The 22936-nt window shown below is 36.4% G+C and overlaps 1 protein-coding gene across 2 annotated transcripts in view; it reads left to right on the forward strand.

Moving 5' to 3' along the window:
• Window positions 1-22936, forward strand: part of LOC124633647 — a 199347-nt gene that overhangs the window by 68210 nt on the left and 108201 nt on the right. The window lies entirely within an intron of this gene.

The following is a 22936-nucleotide window of genomic DNA, read 5'->3' on the forward strand; positions in this document are numbered from 1 at the left end:
TGATTGGTTTCTGCTTTAATATGTATGTTCAATTTCTATGAAATGTGATTATATTACGTGGAAAATTCAATTATACAAAATCAGAACAACTAAGGAGTATTTCGATACTCAGACGCAAAATGATAGTTTCATATCACAGTCTGAAAATATTTATTTCGTGTCCCGAATAAAGGTCCCAGGATCACGATTTATTCGTTTACAGCCCGTGTATCGATAGTCCGAGATGATATGATCGCAATAAGGAGTTGTGTCACCAATATCGTCGGCCATACTTACTTGTGACGGATATCAAATCGATTTACCCATCTCGATACTTTGATACATCTTTCATATTGGTTAGATACGATGTGTGATTTCGTTTTTCGCGATATTTTGGAAAGGAAAAATATGTGAATGTATTTTAAAAATTATTGCTTGATTGTATGGCAATTAATTACGGTTAATTTTAATTCGTATAATATGAGAATCTCGATCTTGCTGATCGCTATTTATGTTGTTTCGTCGATTTGTTTGTTCGTTTCAACGAGCTAATCTTAGGAACTACTGCTTCTGGTCCGAATTGAAAATTATTTCAGTTTTAGATAGCTCATTTTTCGAGGAAGGCTATGAGTTATTGGATGTTCCCACAAAATGCGGGTGAAACCGCTGGCAGAAGCTAGTACTTACATAACAGATTTCGTTACACTTTTCTCTCAAATAACATTCCAATATTCTGCCACAACAACAAAGTATCGAATGATCCCAACATTACGAGATGCGAGTCATGAGTATCGATTCCCCAGTTTATTATAATCGAGTGCGTCGGACGGAGGCGGAGCGCCTACAATGATACAAGCTGCGTCGCCGACGGCTCGGAACACGCGCTTGTGACGTCAATATTTTCCCGCCATTGTCAGATCATAGGGTTGCTAGTGAAAATTTTGCATATTTATTAAATGAGGTTGGCAATATACGTTTTGGTTTATATAGCTCTATAATTTGCGAAATATCACAGGATACGGCAAGATAAGAAAAATCAATTGATACCTGTCAGTCTTCATATTTTTTAAATCATTCTTTCCGAAGTATCACTTATGTTATAGCCATATCCCAATGAAAAAGTTTGCTGTAACATCATTTATAATTACTTCGTGGCCCAATATTTAACTAAGTATATTACCTACCTCTAGAAAAGAATATCTACCATCAAAGATATGTTCTAAGAAGATGAAAAGCCGTTAAAACCACAACGCTTCGTTAAATCGAACACACATCTCCGCTGTCTCAAACTTATCAATATGCATCACCGCCAAAACCATAGATACAGCCTACAGACGATAAACATCACAATCCAGCCAGTATTAGTTGAACAACACCGAGTGTTAGCACAAGATCCGAATGTGATTGCTCTGGAACGTTCCTCGGCAGCTATTTCATTCAATTTGCATGCAAATACGCGTGCCTGGGTAAATAAACACGCGTAGCTGTCACCAGAGAGGTTCTCTAGATGCTCATGTGGTTATTAGAGGAAGAAAGTTCATTTGTGAGGGTTAAGGGATTATTGATGAACAGTTTATTCATTTTTAGGGTAGATAAATGGTTGTCTGGGATCATCTATCATCATTCAGGGATGATGACATTGATTGAGTTTACTGATATGATATTTCTAATTGGCAGCGTCTAGGCGACACTCTAATAGTACAGACAGACATAATGTTGTACAAAAACAGTTCTTGCTCCAATATGACCTTAGCTTTGGTATATTTCTCTTAAATGTAGATTAACATAGTTTTGCCTTAACAGTAACAAAATATTATTAACATTTGCAATGACGTAGAACCTTTGTGAGAATAGAGCGTTCAATTCACGTATTTGAATTTCGATTACAGAACATTAATACGTCATTTGTTTTCGATTAAAACCATTATTCAAGTTTGGAAGGTCCCAACCCTAAGCTAAGCCATGATGGCGGACGCGCGTCACTCGTTCCCGCCTTCATTAGACGGATTGAATTGAGACAATGTACGCGATATCCGCTTGTAAATTATACGCACACATCCGCCTATAGCTAAATAATACACTTTTGATTATAGTTTTCCTGTTAAAAGACAATAGGAGTGGTATACTCTCGTTAATTGATGTGTTGAAAAAGTTGTTACGCTGACAGATGTCACATTGTCACGCCTCTGTGAACAGTGATTGCGCGGGAACATTTTGGCGGCATTTCGGCTGTATTTTTTTGACTGTGACGAAAATACGTTTTTCATTAAAAATATCTGTTTCATATTTTGTATAAAAGGATTTCATCTCGTTAACAGCATTTTTTGAAAGTTAAAAGGTCTTTTGTACGTTTTAGTTAAGGAAAGATTTTTAAGTTGTAATTTGTTACTTACAAATTACTTTGTAACGTGCTGACTACAACGATATTTTGCGTAAAACTTACTCATATTTTTTTAGGATAAAAGAAACAAATAAATTGATTATCTTGTTCTTTCTTAGGGTTATTATTATTTTCTCACTTTGAAGTGAAGCATCGGAAGCAATGTAAGAGGAATGCCATCATACTATCACTAATGCGAATCTCAAAGAAAAATATGGAAGACATTTTAATATCAACGCTGCTTTGAGATCCAGTTTATATTCGCGTTCCGAGTTCTATTTTTATTGAAATGAAAGGATGCGGAAACAAAAGCTTTGAGTTTTTTTAGGTTTTGTTGGTTGCTTGTAACTTTTTAAGATGATTAAGAACTGTTGCTCTATTTGAATATGAATGTTATTTTTAATCAATGCTGTGAAGAGTATTTTAACTTTATTTTCTGAGAATTTCAATGAAATAAGTCTACATAAAACGTACCCACAAAAGCTTACGTCAAAATTTAATTCAACGAGGCAGAATTTTACAGTTAAACTAACCTCACGAGGCAGTTATTCACCACTAACAGAGTTAAAAATAGAATTTTACATGAAAAAATATTCATAATGTAGTGGACTATCGGAAAACGCTCGGAAACTGTTATCTAGGCGGATTTACCACTAAACCGCGCCCGATTATACAGGCTTGTTCATTTTACCATAAAAACGATGTGTTTGGAACGTGCCGACGCCATATTTATTAATATTTTAATGGCTGCCGAATGGATTTAGATAATACGTTTTCACGATTACATTTTTTTGTAACTCGTAGTTACTTTTTTATTTGACCAGTTTTGCAATTTTATTTATAGGCGATACCATATGCGTTCATTTATTGCAAGCTCTGTATCTATACATATATTAAAGATTTTTATTTTACTGAATTGTGTGGTTTGTCTATCAATATACTATTTGTTTAAATTGTTGTAATTTTTTTTAAATAAATAAATCCTACAAACTTAGAAGCTACGTTTTCGATCACTACAGACAATAAAATCAAGCTTGTTACTTAATTAAACTTACAAACGCCAAAAAGTATCTTATCAACATTTACTACCAGTCTTTCATGTGGCAACACAGTTGGAGTGTTGCCAGTTAATTACGCCTGCAACAGACAATCAAACAATGTGCTTATATTGTAGGATTTGTTGACGGTTGATGTCGGGACCAAATCTCTGGCCTTAGGCTGATATATTAGCTGCAAATGGTAACTGTTAATAACCTAGCGTATCTATTAATTAAGTGGCCATGCTTTGATGATGTTTGGGTATTGTGATGAACTTTGATAATTATTTGAGTAAATAAATAACTTGAATAGGAAACCTTTTTTGTTTTGTTTATACCTTAAAGGCTCCTAATCTACGGAATCGATTCGAAAAATTATTTTGCTGTTGAAAAGCTACACGCTTTACCAGTAACATAGGCTGTATTTTATCCCATTACGGGCAGTAGTTACCAAGGGAAATAGGTGCAATCGCGGGAATACGGCTAGTTTGAAATATATTTAAGATTATTCGATTTTAAGAAAGCTCAGATATTTTTAATGGAGAGTATTTCATAAGCACTGTAAACAAAAAATAACTTAGAAATAAAAACCATTCCATTTTTTAAATTAAAAATGCAAATTAGTCGTGGGGTCGTTTTCACGCGGTTAAACCACTTACGATTTGGTATGCAACGGAGGCAGTTTGTATTTTTTATTTTCTCTTTATCCTCAAAGTAATTACCTAGTATTAAATATATAAAAAATATATTTCGACGTAAGTCAATCCAGATAGCTTACTGATGTTACTGTTGTGTTGTTACTGTTACAGCCTTTTTATCTTCCCACTGCTGGGCACAGGCCTCCTCTCACACAGAGAGAAGCTTACCCATAGTTAACTTTTTTCTAATTTCGATTAGCTTTTCTTTTAAAAACGGTTTAGGTTATCGTCCCAATTATAAACCCTATTTTACATTCTGACATTCCCGTGGGAGTACATACCAGGGTTGGGCGAGGGTTACCTGTTTACAAACACTTAATTAGATCTTTGATTGCCGTTATTACAAGGCAAATAGTTACTTTCAGGACTTTGTAGGCTGTAAGTGTGGGTGTAGAAACATCTAAAAAGTTTTCACGGAAAATATTTACGAAGCCTTTTTGTAACGACGTTTTTTATTGGGTAATTAGCGGAATAAATAGGGTAAATAGTAAATTCTTTAATAGTGTTTTTAATTTGTTGTTTTATGTGGTTGGAATAGCAAAGGTTCGGTACATTACGAATTTTGATGTTTGAAAGAATATATGCCATGTGAAAATTAAGCACGAAATTGTTATAACAGCTTTTTTTACATCACACATACGTTATACATTTATTATTATTTCAAAGCGGGTTTGCAATATTTTCTTTCACATTTTAATATTTCTATATTCTCACAAATATTGCAACAAACACACGTCAACAATAGACGGCCATATTGTGAAATCGTCAATACTGTGAAATGGGAACTACATATTGTAGAATTCCATATATACCTCTCGATAGATAGATCTACGAAATCCAGCGGCCAATCCATTGAACCGACATTCGAACATGGATGAATTCACGCCACACAAATACCAATATGATCGATACTTTGATACCTATTGGACAACAATACGAATAGCGAAATAAACGTGATATTTTCCCTGTATCTTTGAATCCAGATAACACAGAGAACAAATGACTAGCGGACATGTCATAACGCAAAATCTCCTAAGAAAGTAGCGCGTCAAAATGCGGTTCTTCGGGGGACGAGACACGTTACATCACCAATCAATCAAGACTAATCTTTGATTTGGTCTTGATTTGACAAGGAATCCGAACTTCTGAAACAACTGATCACGCGTACCGTACATTGCTTGGTCTACAGCAAAGTGCCTGACCTGCCTTCCTTATGTCATCTCCGCTATCTTTCTTCCTCCGTGGTGAGCCCAGATACCGACAATAAGGTTACTGTATTACGGCATTTACGGTTCTTTTCATCTCGCTATCTGTGACCCATATGTCTCAACGTGGACTGTGACGTCATCTGTCAGTTCCGTTTTGAGGTTATGTCAGAATGAATTAATGATTTATTGCTTGTTCTTGGAATCTGTGCGGACTGCGGTTACGATGTCAATACGTTGTTGTTCTATTTATCTTGAATAGAAGTAGAATATATTCTAAAAATAAATATGATATGATTTACATAAAGCATTGTATCGAAAAATTTGTGTATCTTTTAAAATATTTTCAGCTTGATCTAAAGAAAAGATGAATAAACTTTTATGCAAAGCTTAGTTTCGATAGCTACGTGACAGTTAGCATGCAAATAAATATATATGGCCTGGCCTTACTACAAAAACTTAAACACCTGACTTACACTTGTCTAAAAAAATTGTGGCTGCAAAATGAACCATATGTCAACGTCATAATTTGACATTTTTTTAGACAAGTCTTAAACTGACGTTAAAAAGTTTTTGTGGTAAGACGTTTTGAGTTTGAGTTCATTTTATCGATGAACGCGCATCTCAAAATTGATTCACTTCACTCGCAAAGCTTTCAATGTATCAAACGTTCTTAATTCAAATGCCCACACACACAACCAACGTGTTTCATCTACGATACTACCATTGCGTAAACGGGTATCACGTATTATGAATGGGAACTATTTATACCACGAACAATGGAATCGTGTACCATCGGCCACATTCGGTTGTTTCCGTTCAGCATTCGATTTTTAAACGAGAAACTTTATGGCAGTATTTCGTTGTTATTTTGTTTTATTTTCGTCTGTCATTGGGTTCTGTAGTGTGATTTTGGCTTAAGCCCACAAAGCCTAGCCTGGGGCAGTTCAATTTGGACCCTTTCAATTCAGGCGCTCAATGTGTTACAGTCAAACGAAGTAGACGAAGTTTCTTTGTTATATTGAGCGCTACAGTACAATACACCGATGTACCTATTGTATTTACAATAGTTTTAGTATGTACGAGCACGGCATATTTTCTTCAGTTTAATTTTGTTTCATGAGCACAGTATTTATTTGCAGGCTGTAGATTTGCGTCATTCATATAGAAATTACCAACTATCGTTTTTTTTCAAAAGAAATCTGGCCATGTTTAATTAGGTATATACAGTCTATCTATACCAGTGGTTCCCAAACTTATTTTGTCTACTGCCCACTTTGAGAATAAATATTTTTTTAGCGCCCCCCATTTTTTCTCCTATTTAAAAACTACTATAACTTCAAATTAAATTAATTAATTATTGTGACCTATAAATGTTTATTAACGGAGAGTTCTAAACGAAACTTTTACTATAACCCGCAACTTGAAACCTGAGCGCAGGTAGGTAACATACCGCGGCGCTTAGGTCTCAAATTGACTCTTACAGTGGCGGCGTAGCATCGGGTGGCACCCGGGGCGGACTACCTATTGAGCACCCCCCAAAAAACCGACAAAATATGGTGCAATATGGTCATTCATGGTACTTTTTGCCTGGTTTAACATAAAGAAACCGGAGACAGATCACTTCAAACTTTTGAAGTGCTAGCGAAGCGAGCCCGTAATTTTTGAGTTTTGGGACATAATAGAACCCGAACATGTTTTACAAAAACCAGTCACAAGTGAAAAAGCCGCGAGCGCAGCGAGCGCGAAATTTTTGAGTTTTGGAAGAGTAAAGTACCAAAACAAGTTAAAAAAAACCGCGCAAATTGTTTAGTTTTGGAGCACAAAAGTACCTCAACAAGTGACTCGCCTCTTCTGCCCGTGCCTACCTGGTCGTACAACTTGAACCAGCCGACTGATACAGGAATTCACAATTCGGGTTATTTAACAAAAACTTGTTAAAACATGATAGATATCTACGAGTACTAATAACTATCAAAATGCGAAAGTGTGTCTGTTGCCTTTTTATTTGTTTGTTTGTGTCTACTTTAATTACGAAACGGAGCGACCGATTGACATTGACATGATTTTTATTTTTTCTATATTCAGTAAAATAGGACAGATATATGAACTACGTGGAGAGAAATATAGAACCGAGTCTGAGCAATCTTGTAATTCATATTAGTTGATGTTCACAAGTCGTTGTCTAAGAGGCCTCCTAGCTAAATAAAATTACAAATCACCCCTCAGGCCTCTACACAACGCCCCTATTTTCTTTCTGGGTCTCTTACCGCCCCCCTTGAGACCTGCAGCGCCCACAAGGGGGCGTTATCGCCCACTTTGGGAACCACTGATCTATACTAATATTATAAAGAGGAAAACTTTGTTTGTTTGTTTGTTTGGTTGTAATGGATAAACTCAAAAACTACTGGACCGATTTTAAATATTCTTTCACCATTAGAAAGCAATATTATCTGCGCGTAACATAGGCTATATTTTATCCCGGTGCGGGCAGTAGCTCCCACGGGACGCGGGTGAAACCGCGGGAAAACGGCTAGTACTAAATATTTGTATTATCAGTACATAGCATCTGCATAGGTACTCCAATAGTGAAAAAACAATAAGAACATGTTCATCTAGACTTGAATTTAAATATTCATTTTTCGAACTGCTTACCAAAAAGTATACACGCAAAACTTTTTAACCAAACACATACCACATTACTGCAATCAGGTTTAACCACAAAAAAGTTTGGTAAGCAGCTTTCCAGCCAGTGTTGTGGGCTAGTCCTGCATTATTCATGGTGCCGCTTTGAGGGCCTCCTGACAATACTTTAATCCCAGTTATCTATGGGAGCACGCTGGCTCCGGCTTATGTGAACCGAGGTTATGGTAAAACGGGGAATGGTCACATTGTCACAGTAATGCCGATGGAGATAGAAGTTTTATGGGATTTGGGGAATGCAGGGCTTCTTTTGCTGTCTGGTGCAGCGGTGGTTTTAATATAGAAGGTGTTTTTTTGTTAAGAGCTGACCAAAACTGTGATTAAGCTTATGTACCTGAAAGATACTCGATAATATACAAAATTCTGCCTTCTCTGCCAATATTAAAAGCAAGAGATTTTCTCCATTGTTCGTTTTCATAAGTTGTAAGTCATTCAAAGTCACAAGGTTGACCTTTTTATATAAATACAACTTAAACCCATTTATTTTCTTCTTATTTGCACATACATTATCTTATCTCATCGTTCTATTTATATACATTTCTAAATGGGAACAATGTCACCATCATGACATGACAATTAAGACCGCCATCTTATTGTGGCAAGAAGGGTCTTGTCCCTTCCTCATGTCACATGACGGCTCAACTCGTCATCTCGTGTATACGCGGCCTAAATGTGAATAGACGTGTTCAACCGCTCGTGTGTGTTTGTCCTAATCCTGGGTCTTTAGTGGCCAGTGTCTTAGGGAGTAAGAAGACAAGAGTGTGAGTATTGTTTAGTTTTTATATGAAGAGAAATGGTGAATTTGAAGCTAAGGTCAGATAAGTGGTGGTTGTGTTAATAAAGAGGTATGAACCGCCGAGCTTTTTCCCAACTATTTTGGGGTTGGCTGTCTGACTAACTGGCAGTGGCGGATTAACCCTATAAGCACAACAAGCACGTGCTTGGGGCCCCTGTTCTCCAGGGGCCTCCATCCTCTGCTGGCGTTTCATTTTATACCTACATTTTATCGAGATTCATCCACAATATATCCGAAATCACAAGGCGCGAGCAGTTCGGGAGTGACCCTTCATACACCCCCGCCTCTAAACTTGATTGGTCGCAGTGCTGTAGATTGTTGCACGATCGCAGTGATTTTTTTTTTCAATTGTGCAGTTGTTATACAATTTTTTTTCGGCTTCTACTCATCGTTGGGCAAAGAATTAATAGGCAACGATAGCGTTCCGAAGTCGCTATCGTACAGTCGTTGGGAAGCTCACGCTGTAACTACGAGTGCAATATAACAAACATATCCGAAAATTTTGGATGCTTTAGATCAGTGGTCCTGGTGGTGGTGGGCTGGTGGTGCCTGGAGGCATTCCAAGTGGTCCGCGGACCACCGGTTAAGTCCGCGGACGTTGTTATCGATCTTACGTTATCCATCTTACTTGTCCAACAGAAAGAAATGAAGGTTTGAAATGTAGCCCTTTTACGAAATTTTAGTTCTGAGTCTTAAAACATAATCAAGATTTCCCGCTCGCTTCGCTCGCGTTTTCAAAAACTATATGTCCTCGTTTTTACATTTGTCAACAAATTAAAAGTTAAGTACGTTTGGGCTACATTGTACGTAATTTTGGTTCTGAGTTTATAATAAAAATAATTAAAATTTCGCGCTCGCTTCGCTCGCGTATTCAGAAACTATGTGCCTTCGTTTTTGCATTTGTCAACAAACAAAAAATTAAGTACGTTTGGGATAAATTTTACCTCCGTACGAGTCCGAAAAAAATTTCGCGCTCGCTTCGCTCGCGCATTTGAAACTACATGTGCATCACTCTCGCTTTGCTCGGTCAATTTCTTCAACCTTCTATTTCCATTTAAGTAATAGGGGGTCTACACAGGCTCTGTGCTTAGGGCCTCGGATACTCTTAATCCGCCACTGCTAACTGGGTGCATCTGAGTATTAGTGTCTTATTTAGAGCAACTGCCTATCTGTACTCCTCAACCCAGGCTATCTTAGGTAAGGCTGTTTGATAGACTTGGCTTTTGACTATAAAACAACAAATGGGACCCAAAGTTTAAGTTGCATTCTGAAATATCGATTAACTCGTTATGGCATAAATGATCACCATCTAGTAAATAATGTAATGAGATCATTAAATACACTCTGTATATTATTTAATTTCCACATGTAAATATTTATTTGGTTCTGAAATGTATCAACTATCGTTACGAAGTCATTTGTATGTATATCCGTTTCCGCTATACCGGAATATTTGCGCGGGAAAATTGGATGTCACATTAAATGTTTATTTTAAACATACATTTTTGACAGAGCTTATTATGATATGGGTTGAAAATACATAGTTTAATTTGCGGATTTAATACTACGTGAATGCTCAGTTATCGTTACAAGTGGATCAATGAGAATAAAAATGTTGGTGTTATATTGTAATCTTGAAACTCACAATATCTTAAGAAGTTCTTTCCATCCCTATTAGCAGCACTTTTGTTAGTTTCTTAAAAATCCGAAACAGGAATCAAACCCGAGACCCCATGCACAAAGTCGCGCTTTGGGGTCACTAGACCAACGGAAAAATCAATAACTATAATATTAACAAACTACCCCCAGCTGTGAGCTACGATAGTACAATCCAAACAGACTTTCCAATAACTTATAGGATCTAGAATAGTCACATAAATCGCTATCAACTATAAATTCTAAGCTCAAACTTTCTATTCCCACTATCTATACATATAATAAATCTGTAGAAAAGTAATTTTTGTACATTGAAGAAATTGACAAAAAAAATAGCCAGCATGTTAAAGGATAACTAACAGAACCCATTTCCATCATTTTTGTCATTTTTGTCTGTTTGTCTGTTTATCTGTTTGTTTGTTCGGGATTCACGTAAAATCTACGAATTAAATGCAGACAATGCTTATATAAAAAAATTCTACGTAACTTGGGGTATTACTTAGTTTTTGTTTCATCGAAATCGATTCACTCTATCAAAAGATATGATTAATTTTGTGAATTCAAGATGTAAAATATTACGACACGCAATCTATTTGTCAAAACTGTACATTTGAATGTTGTACTTATATTAGTTGATCGGCCTATTATTAATCTTTACACAGAAAATCACACCTTTATGAGTAACTTCGGAAGAAAAAAAAAATGAAAATTTTGTTTAGCCAAGGTTAAAGTAGCTCCATCTGTGGTAAATAAAATACACCATCAATTTGTCAAAGGAGCGAGGTGGTAAATGACAATACATTCTTTATAGAGGATTATTATTTCAACAGATGGAGTTGTGTATTTTCCGTAATTCACCATATTTTAACACGAAGTGTAATTTTTCGATAGACATTTCAATAGTGTTTGTCAGTTTGCCGTGCCACATCAAAATCCAACTATATTATTACCTTGATGAAAGGAAAATTAATAGTTCTCGGCCAAATTTAAAACGGTGCCATCTAAATTATTTTTTGAACATAATGTCAAAAATGATGACTTTAGTGGAACAATTAATTATCATTTAAAGTTACAGATGGAGTTCATATCAGGATTTTTTCATAAACATAGTTTAGCTTATCTTCCACTAATGTGGTGGCCTTAAAACAAATTACTTTGAGTGAGTAGTATTAAGTAGACCTTTTTTTTTCCGACGTCAAAAATCATCAAATGACCCCTCCGGCTGTGGGTTAGCAGCGGTGAGGGAGTGTCAGACTCTTACTGACTAAAAACCGTCGTGTTCCGTCATAGGCCTTTTGTGTACCAGGGCCGCGGTATCTCTTTCGAACAACCCGCAGCCCCGGCAGGCCTTGGCCCTGCTGGGCCCCGCTGGGGTTGTATTAAGTAGACCTTAATTATTTTTTCTGATGCAAAATATGTAAACTTAATCCTAGAAGAAATGAGGATCTATCTCTCGCAAGCGCTGCTAAGCGTGAGGTAGGTAATGTAGGATTCTGTAGCTTTAAAAACAAGCCCAGATACAAAGTGCAGATAAGAAATGGGAGCTTTCTCGATTTAATACCATACACACGTAAAATGCTTTATGCGTCTGAAAACGTACAAATTACGCGCCGCATACCAAAGACATGTTTACTTTCAACTTCTGATCGCAAATACACTGTGCACGATTACGAACAGTCTCAGTAAGACCCGAGCCAAGTCTAAAATAAACCGGCCAAGTGCGAGTCGGACTCGCGCACCGAGGGTTCCGTACAAATGCTGTACAGATAAAAAGTGAGTTTCGCGCCAACCGTTCAGTTTAGAACAATCATAGTTATGGTAATTTCGTGAGAGTCAAAATAGTTAATATTTTTTATTTTATAATATAACTAAAATAGTAGGCCAGTACCTTGTAAAAGTTATTTTATTGAAGTTATTTATATACAACATTTTATAGTCATCATTCAGAAATCTGATTGAAAATAACTGTCTTACGTGTCTTAAAGGTCATGGGGCATATCTGACCCGCTTTGTAAAAAGTGGCGGACATGAATCAAAGTAGTTTTAAATCGTGGAGAATGGTATGACGTTTCTTTGAATATAAATATTTTATTAAAATTCCATGGAGACGAATGTCCAGGATCGTTTGAAAAATATAAAAGACAAGCAGTTTCAGAGGATTGTACAGGTTGCAATGCTAGTTTTTATTGTTAAAGACATTTCATAAAGAAGGAAGGTGCCAATCCGGATGACCAGGATCTGATGAGGATCTGAAAACCCTGAGAAATCGAGGGCAACTCTTGAATATTGTAGGCACGCATCGAGTCATAACCAGACATGTGAGTGTATTTTTGAGGGTACTGGTAAACAGTGAAGGTTTGGAGCTGATTTGATTATTGAGACTACAGAGAGTCAAGGGAACTCCCGAACGGTATGTTGCAACTACCACGTGTTTGGGGATATTTTATTCGTATTGGCGAAGACTTTCCACAAAGATAGGTTTGACTGCCATTGTGGGATCGACAGCTAAGATCAGATGTAGTTATGGGAACTCCTTTACAATTTATAACGTAACCTTGTGTTGGAGCTTATTTTATTTTAGGTGATGAGAATTCACTACTAACTTGGGTTAAAGCAGCCATTGCAGGAATGGGATCTTTTATTTTTGAGGGATTAATCACCTAAAGAGCCCCAGTTTCAGGTTTTTTCGAAACCGCCGGACGACTTGTAGCTTTCGAATTGTAACAACGACTTCTAGAGAGTAGGATTCGGGGCTGCTGGCTTTACGTTTCTAGAGCCTTGACAAAAGTGTAATTCTGTCCCTTTCTTTGTTTTATAAAGTCGGCATTATTTTATTTTGTAGCATTTTACAAACAAATCCAACTTCAAACATATAAAAAAGCAACAAGAAAACAAAAGCAAGAAAGAAATTAAAAAGATGTTAGGTGCATCGGTCTAGAAGTCGGTGTCTAGCTAGAGGATGCATCTATATTTATTTAACCACCGAGATCTAGACCGATGCATATAAACAGTTTTGTTGAGAAGTTGTTTTTTTTTTGTAAAAAGTTTTTATTTTTAACTTTTGTGAAAAGTTCTCGTCAATACGAATAATATAAGCCCAAACACGACGTAACTAAAACATACCGAGTTCTCTCGACTTTCTCACGTCTCCATCATCAGATAAGCTCTTAACCTTCACTGTTTGATAGTATCACCAGACATACATCTGAGAATCAAGTTTTAATCCTATGCATGCCTACAATTTCTGATAGTTGCCCTCGATTTCTCAGGATTTCCATCATCAGATCCTGACCTGATGACAATGGAAATAAACGGCGAGTATACTCTTTCACTACAAAGAAATGATTTCTCAAATCCGTCAAACTTGGTCGTTTAAATTCCCCATTGAAATGAGGAAAATATTTGATGTTTACACCTGATTTTCTCTAGATTCCCATGGTTCACATTGATGCGACTAATGCCATAGTAAATCAGAGCCTTTATCATTATACTGTGCTATATTTCGTTCGTATCCGCCGTGGGTATGGTTTTCATACTAAGGTGCCCAATGACCTTTGAATGATTTAAAATTTTTCACAGTTTAGAGGCCATTATATAAGAAGTGTTTGATATGAATTTCACGTTTTATTCAAAACTTTAATATCTCAACGCGTTCATGTGAAAAAGGGTAGGTAGTAAGTTTATAATTATTAAAAAAATATTTTATGTCATGTAAGCAAAAATAATATTTTAATATTTTATGTAACTTCAAATTTATCATTTTCGCAATTTTTCCTTTATCTGTACTATATAACGTTGCTTCGTGCCGAATTTTAAGATTCTGAGTTCACGGGAAGTACCTTGTAGGTTTTGATTCCCTAGCGTGTGACGGAAATTCGTCTAAGGTGTCGGTAAAACTGCTGTATCTTTTGATCGCGTTAACTTAGAAGTTTGATTTTTTGACTGCCTAAAGGGACAATAAACCTTGGTATTTGATTTAAATTTCAATTTGATACCTTTATTCGTTCGTGAGAAATAAGGTAGTAAGTTTCATTTTATTAAAATATTTTTTTTTATATTATATAACTAAAAAAATGAGATTTTCGAAATTTTTCCTATATTTGCATTATATGACAATGCTTCGTGCCAAATTTCAAGACTCTGAGTTTACGGGAAGTATCCTGTAGGTTTTGATTCCTTTGCGAGTGTCGAAAATTTGTTGAAAATATCGACATAATCGCATGTATCTTGTGATTGGCTTGGTTTAGAAGATTGATATTTTCACAGCTTAAAGGGACAATAGACCTGAGTATTTCATGTGAATTTCAGCTTGATACGTCCACGCGTTCTTGAGATAAAGGGTCTTGACAGACAGACAGACAGACAGACAGACGGACAACAAAGTGATCCTATAAGGGTTCCGTTTTTTCCTTTCGAGGTACGGAACCCTAAAAACACCTTTTATATAAAACTACGTTTGATGTCATTTAATCACAAAGACAGAATTGTTCTCTGTTGCAAATCCTATCCACCTATATCCTATCCTAATCCAGAATGCATTGCAGGTGTGCATTGCACAAAAACCAATGGTATCCTATTCGAGAAGTCAAAAGACTTGACCTGCTAACGTCAGCTTCTGCGCTAAGCAAGTGTTCTTAATAGTACCATCAGAATTACATTCATCGTTGAATGAGGTGATTAAATTTTCAGAAACCACAATAACAGTAGGAGCCATAGCGTATGATCGCTTCATAGAGCTCTGATTGGCCCCAGGTGACCAAGTCAGGTCTGATTTGTTTGTTCATCAGATCTTTGAAAGTGTTTCGGTGGATACTTACTGTCGTCCTGTTTACGTGTGACACAAAATATGGTATATAAACGTCCTCCGCAAGAGCGAAATTTTCCCGGTGTGCGGTAGTGACGCACAGTATACAACACTTATGTTTCTTTTGATTTGCTGGCTCCACCAAGAAATGGCAAATTGCGAGCGTACATTTTGAAAATCTTGGCAAAACTGCAGGTTTCAAGTACGAACACATGAAGTGGACTCGCACAGATACGTACATTTTGCCTATTCGTGAACTAATGCAAACATTTCGGTGGAGTCCCGGCTTAGGCCACCACACGTGTGAGTAGCGCGGGCGCCGCGCGTGCGTCGCGAGCGCGTTGCGTGAGCGTCGCGTTTTGCTGCCCTGCGGCACTTGCAGCGCGCTCGCGGCGCGCACGCGCCGCTCTCCTTGACGTTTAACTGCTAAGGCGTTTAGCGGGCGGCGCGGCGGGGATAGAGGGCGAAGCGGTAAGAACGCAACTCGAGCGCCGCGTGCTCGCCGCGAGCGCGTCGCTTGCACTCTTCACACATGCCGCAGGGCAGCAAAACGCGACGTTCACGCAGCGCGCTCGCGACGCCCGCGCTACTCACACGCCCGAGGATCACGCACGCCTAATGTGGGGTCAGCCTTACCATAGTGAGTAAGTGCACAGAAAATCCCCGTCATACAAGTGTTTCTCCCCAGTAGTGAAACTATCCTACCCTATGCGCCTGCTGATGATGATGACTCATTTTATCATCCATCCAGCTATTCCCCAACTATGTTGGTGTTGGCTTCCAGTCACCGAATCTGTTTGAGTACCAATATTTTGCTTGGAGCGACTACCTATCTACCTATCTTCAATCCAGTCAACTACACAAGACGATATCCATGGTAAGACTGACAGACTTTCTGGCTTCTGATTAGTCGCAGCAGCTGCAGAAAATGTACAAATGACAGCTTTGTCAGACTCAAAGCATATAGACATAGATTATAGCTGTTTCCTGTGAAAATTACTTACGCACCATACGTAATAATTTTCCAAATTGGCTGACTAGATCCAGAGATATTCACAACGTCACAAACTTTACTTCTTTTGTTTAGATAAATGGTCACATCCACAACACAACCTTGATCAATGAATCTATGCGACTGCTAAGTGCTAATCATAATTATACTGTCACGTGAAAGAATGCACCTACGGGATAAGTAGTATTTTGACTATTCTATATTGCCCACGCAGACGAAGTTGCGGGCAACAGCTAGTATCAAATATAAACGACCCATTTAACTATTCCTACTAACAAACAAACTTTCAAATAGTTTCAGCATCGAAATTTTGCAAAAAATCCCGGAAACGGAAACTCATTTCGTATCAAAGGCCCGAAAGTTCAATATCCTGTTAGCCTCTTAAAAGAGATTTTTTTCTAGTATGCAATGTGGAGGAAAAGTGTAGAAGGATTACATGGAATATATCCAAAATATGATACTAATATGACGTCTATTCTTTAAATGGTTTTTTCCGGGAATAGATCTACGACTGTTCTTTACAGCGCTTTGATACTAGCGGATTTATCGCACGTATACGCTCAATATTTCTACGTTCGATACATTCTAAGCTTCAAAAAAATATCGCATCGATCCAGGTGTTATCTTGTACGCAGTTGTCAATAAACCAGTTTCTTTCACGCGTCACCAAGCGAGGCCCGCGGAAAATCCGCTAGTGAGAAAGCGCTCTTACCTTAGACCAACAAAAATAGTTTTCAATTACTATACAAATGATGCAAAAGTAGAAAACCCTATTTATTTTAAGACTTCACAAAGTGGAACTTCTTCCATATTACTTCTTAGTCCAATGAGGCCTCTTAATCTGGCCATCAGCAGTTCTGTGATGTCTGCAGGCATATTGATTGGTCATCCAAGATGTTTCTCAACCACTATTAGCTTGTGCTCGCGTTGTAGTGTATTAGCGTGCTATGTTTTACTGTGTGGGGAAATCTTGATAAAGACGGGAAAGTAGGTTTTTTTAGGGGAAACTTTGGAGTGAGTTTTTCTGGGTTTTATAGTATACGTAGGTAATTTTGGTAGGTTGATTCAATCTTATTGAAAATTTTGGGAATCGTAAGTGAATTTTATTTAAGTCAAAGTGATATTAATCAAATATGTAGATTGCACTGAAAATACTATATCACTGTCAAAATCTAACTGCATTACACAATATCAAAACCCCAATTTAAAACAATAGATATTATCTCATCTTAAGGTCAAACTGATAAACAGTTAAGTGAACTATTACTTAGATAACCGTCGTAATTTGACGTAACCGTAGCCCAGTTAAAGATAACAGTAACAGTTAGTAATTGACGTTATCTGATCGACCGACTTGTCTTGAGTTTACGAAACTCCATCTAAATTGAAAGTTATGTGGTTAACTGGCTGGATCGAAAGTTAACTGTTGGGTTTCAATCAAAGTTTGATTAATCAAATTAAGGTTTTTTTTTTGTGGATAAGATTCTATTGTTTAATTAGTGAGTTTTTGTTTGCTTTTATTTGGGCAATAATAACTCGAAATTCGAGTATGTACCTATTGCAGAAAACATGTTAAAATGTCTGTTTAGTCCCTTATACATTGTGCTTTTTATGTAGCCATAAATAACTGGATATGATTCATTATATGTTGATAAACTTTATTATTTACTAATTGACATAGAAAAGACACTTGTTACTTAATATTTTCATTATATTTTATCTATATGCTATTAAATATTTTAATCAAGAGAATTTTATACGTCGTCGTAGGTAACTTTTTAAAAATTGCCTAGCTGCAAATTAACGTTAATCCTCCCTGTACGCACTTTATAATTCACACTCTTAATACTTACGTTAGCGACGATCGGTACATATCACCATCCTGAAGGATGCCTACTAATGGAACTCGGACATATTTTACAAATGCGAAATAATGGAGATTTTTTCACTGCTTGATCACCTGTCGTTTTTTATCAGTCCAACTGTCTATTTTAATAATAATTATTTTAATAAATTCAGTGGTTCGGATCCTTATTAGCTAAAATGATTAATTCTTACAATAGTAGCATGCCATCAATCAATCAATTTATAATAATGAATGATTAATTGGATTTAGAATAAATAATAGGGTACTAAACTAAAATCATACCTATAACCATTACAATACAATTTCAGAACCAATATTGAAATAATCCAATAGTAGACTCCTGACTTGATTAAATTTTAAAATGGCCGCCAGGGGGCGTGGCAATTCGTTGATATATCTCATCAGCTAGCAGTCTCATCAGCTCATTACAAATCCAGTAAGCCATTAATAATTGACAGAAATTACTTACAAGTTAAGCCCACGTGGAAAATTCATGTTTTTGACGAAAGACGTGTTAGAAAGTTGGTAATTTGTTCTTTGATGATATGATTAATTTATGTTGTTTGGAATTTTCAAATCTACTTCTAAGTTTGCCTAGAACAAGAATCTCATATCTCGTATTCTTATCCTTATTCTTGGTGGGGCGTCAAATGGCCTTGATTTGGGTTCAGCGTGAGGCGACAACCAAGGGTCGTGGTTGCTCTGTCGATCAATATTGCAGCATAAAATATTATCCCTTATCACCACCTTGCAATGTGGTTTCATGGTCTATTTTAGATTGTATAGTGAGGATTATACTAAATTTGTGCACTCTAAGATTCCTTTGAGTCAGTAGCAACGTTACGATTACACCCCACACTTACCTATTACTGCAGCAAACCTCTCAAGTGCAGCATTTTTATGCACCAAAATGACTAACCACACTTCACAAAACACAGGACAACAGAGTGCTTTTACTTAGAAAATTGTCACTACGTCTTTGCCCCTTTCAAGTGCAAACAATCTCTATGCATTTAATCAGGTATGCGAGGTGGGGCGGGGTGGGGCGGGGTGGGCAGTATAGGACATCGAGTGGTTTGTATTCATTAGCCCGTGGTTGTGCTCGATACTGGTGGACATACGGGTTGGAGGGATGGTGAGCTGACTTGTTGGGTGATTTTAATGGTAGATAATCGTGGATACTAATCTATTTTACCAAGAATTTTGTATTGTATTCTGATGCACAAATTACGTTATTATAGATGTTTGTTTTCTACTTATCACAGTCAATTAATATACGAGCAGTTTGGTCGAAAAGGTGACGATAGACCGCAACAACTAGATTCGTCATGTTTAGGGCACGCGCTTTTTTGTAGTTTTCGACTTATTTTAATTTTTTGGCACCAAAATATAAGTCAACGTTTGTGTTGTCAATTATTGAACCAGGATTTCTTTACATAATAGAACATTTTTTTTGCCTATTTCACTATATTACCAAAATTAATGTAAATGTTGTTTCTCTGCTCTCTGCTTCCAATCCTTTACACCCGTATATCCCAGACTCCGTCCGATCTACCACCCCTTTTCACCCCCTCCCCAGCAACCTGCTTCACGTTCGAAAAGGAATTTTTCACAGTAAATTTAAATGATTTGATAAAGTTATGTTAGAATCTTTTCAGTTATACCTCCTTTGAGCAGTACTCTCGTGTTAGCGAGGTTGAAATGTGCCCGAATATTTTATTTTATTTTTTAGGGTTCCATAGCCAAAGGTTAAAATAGGAGCCTATGACTAAGATTTTGCCATCTGTCACCAGCTGTAAGAAACTCATGAACCTTATAGACCGTTAACATTTTCAACTGAAAAAGTACCTGTTTTTATTCCAGCTATAACTAAACTTACGGAAAATTAGAATAAAACTAATTTGAGGGGGTTCCCAATCAAAATTAATATTTTGCTCGTTTTATACATACAAAATCCTCTGTGCGCCGTTCTGACTCGCACTTGGCGGTCTTTTCGTGATAGAATTTATATTAGAAGTGACAATAGCTTGTCCTCTAGACGTATTGAATGGCAATAAGCGTGTGGGATGTTATTGAAGCGTTTTTATCAAAATCTTCTGTTTATTCCATTATATTAATCCTCTTTATATAGTTGGTAATCGTGTTTTTGTGTTAGGTTTTCTTTAGAGAATTGGAGACAAACCTTTTGACGTTGACAATACGAAAAGCTAGGTAAACGTTTAGCACACATGTAACAATTTTGATGAACAGCTATGAAATATTGTGTAAGTTATAAGAAATATCAAAGTTGTAATAGAAAGATGAAAAACGCGAATTGCTTCAAGAAAATGATAGTAAGTACGGTCGTGCCCGCTTTTATTTATTTATTTATACTTTATGTACAAAAAAGGTACATTGGCGGACTTAATGCCTCAAGGCATTCTCTACCAGTCAAAATAAATGGGTAGTACAAAAAAAAAAAAAAAAGAAAGTCATGAAACGATATGAATAAAAACATGATACAATACATAAATACTCAATACATAATATATATATATATATATAGATTACAACATAAAAATAAAATATAAAATCAATAAGAGTGACGACGTAGCTTTTCTCGAGACTTGGCTGGGGCACTGCCATGCTTCCAGATATAATAATTAATTTGTATAATGTTTACATAATATCAATAAGTGCTACATTAAACAAGTATTTCATTTCAAAAGATAATATCAACAAGCCAGATATTTTCGTGTTATCTTAGGCAGACTATCAAAATTCTGTTTGTGTTCAAGGGATATAAACAACGAATAAAATTAACTTAAAATAAACAAAGTTCGTTATTAGAAAATCAAGGTGACCGCTGAAATGAGATTTTATTTAAATTTTGTTAGCCTTCAGTATTACCAGATATTGGATGATATTTTTATCGAAAAAAGTACCTATACATGTACCTACTAATGTTGTATCGCTGAAAAGTTGTGTGAGCGTGATAATTTAATGAATCACTAGTCCGGTACGAAATATAGTTTCAGAGTACTGTATACTACAGCTCATTTATTGAGGAAGAATGAAGTTTTTATTAAGACGCGCGAAGAAGTTCTCGTAGGAAGCGAACGAAACAGCACCTTAAAGATAGTAAGTAGCTGATAGAGGTAGAATCCTACAAAAAATATATTTAATAACTTATTATGTTAGAAAATTAACACTCAGATATCACGTAAAAAAGCACCCTTTGCCCTTTATTCCTAGCAACGATTGCTAAGTGCACTATAATTTTAATAGCAAAGCATTCTACATTCACTCGAAGTTGTTTTTTAATCAGGCGCTCAACCGTTCAAGCGTCGAGAACGATACGCGACGATATTCAATAAAACGGAACCATTATATTTCTGCTCTTCTAATATGTATTCAGAATCGTCCTTTTTATAATGACATAGAGTATATGTAATATGTACGTATATAGCTTCTGGATAAGGGATATTTTTCCAAGTTAATACGGAGCTCAGATTATTATTTTAAACATAGCTGAAAACAACTCAGACAAACGTAGGCGTTGGATACAAGTCGCTTCCAAACGGATACCTATGTTCAGCATTGGACTTACCAATATTAACGTATATCAAACTACAAAAATATTAAATAAAAATACTTACGTTTCTATAGCATATTTATTTCTTCTATGCATTTACATACGATCTGAACCAATCAAAACAAAAAAAACCGTAATAACAAGTACGCCCCAAATCCGAAATCCGGAATTCCGTTCGAACCCCAACATTCGAATTTCCCCCTCGCATCAAGCAGGTTATCTTCACATCCAAAGAGGGTGGCTAATGGTGCCTGCAGGCTATGGTACCTGAAACACAGGTACCCAAGTAATGGGGGACCGGGAAAAGGCGTGGATATTAGTTCCGGCTGTAAAGGTGTAAATTGGAGAAACGGGGGTACTTTTGTTATTTCTTATGGTTGATTTAGGCCGAATTGTTATGGAATTTTGTCGGCTCTTGTAGTTTTTGTAGTGGAAAATAACATAAATATTGGTTTGTTTTTGGTTGAATTGTGCATTAAATTTTGTGCTGGTTACACAAAGTTTTGTAATAAAATTGAACATAAAATTCAAAATACAATATCTTAAGTATTTGTATATGGCAAAGTAAAAATAATTAGCTCTTCGCCTCAATCTGTGTCTAGTTGTTATAATTTAACGAGGTGAAGAAAAGTCGCTATAAAGTACATTTTTATTAGAATTACTCAAAACGATCATTATAATGAGGCTCTTAGTCACCGTAATATCATTATCGAGCGAGCTCCATTTATCCAAAGCAATGTTCCTTCAAGCTTAATAATTACAGGACCCAAATTAACAGCTATTAAAACTTCTAATGAGGTCAATTTCCATGAACCCGAAAGCAGGAAACTTAATAAAATATCTCACCATTCTCCTTTATACCATAGACAAACAAAACCAAAGTCAAAATTAAAGCCATTATAATCTGTGGACGCTATCAGTCGTACCAACTTTACTAACTTAATTATAATAACAGTAATACCAACGAAACAAGGGCAAAAAACAAATATTTTCAAGGAATTTAGAAAAGTTTTTGACAAATTAATTTATCAGTTTCTATTACCTGCCTTGATGGACTCGTAAAGGATTTAATATTTTGTGTTTGGGATGTGTGATAAGCTGACAGCGATTTCATTAGCATAACGGTATAGTAATCTGTGGTAACGGTTTCAATCAGTTGAGACTTTCAGACTTTCAGAGCTATTAGACAGGGGTTTGAAACAATAGTCCGTAATAAATATCACAT

The sequence above is a fragment of the Helicoverpa zea genome, chromosome 10 (assembly GCF_022581195.2).
Source record: "Helicoverpa zea isolate HzStark_Cry1AcR chromosome 10, ilHelZeax1.1, whole genome shotgun sequence".
Taxonomy (NCBI): Eukaryota; Metazoa; Arthropoda; class Insecta; order Lepidoptera; family Noctuidae; genus Helicoverpa; species Helicoverpa zea.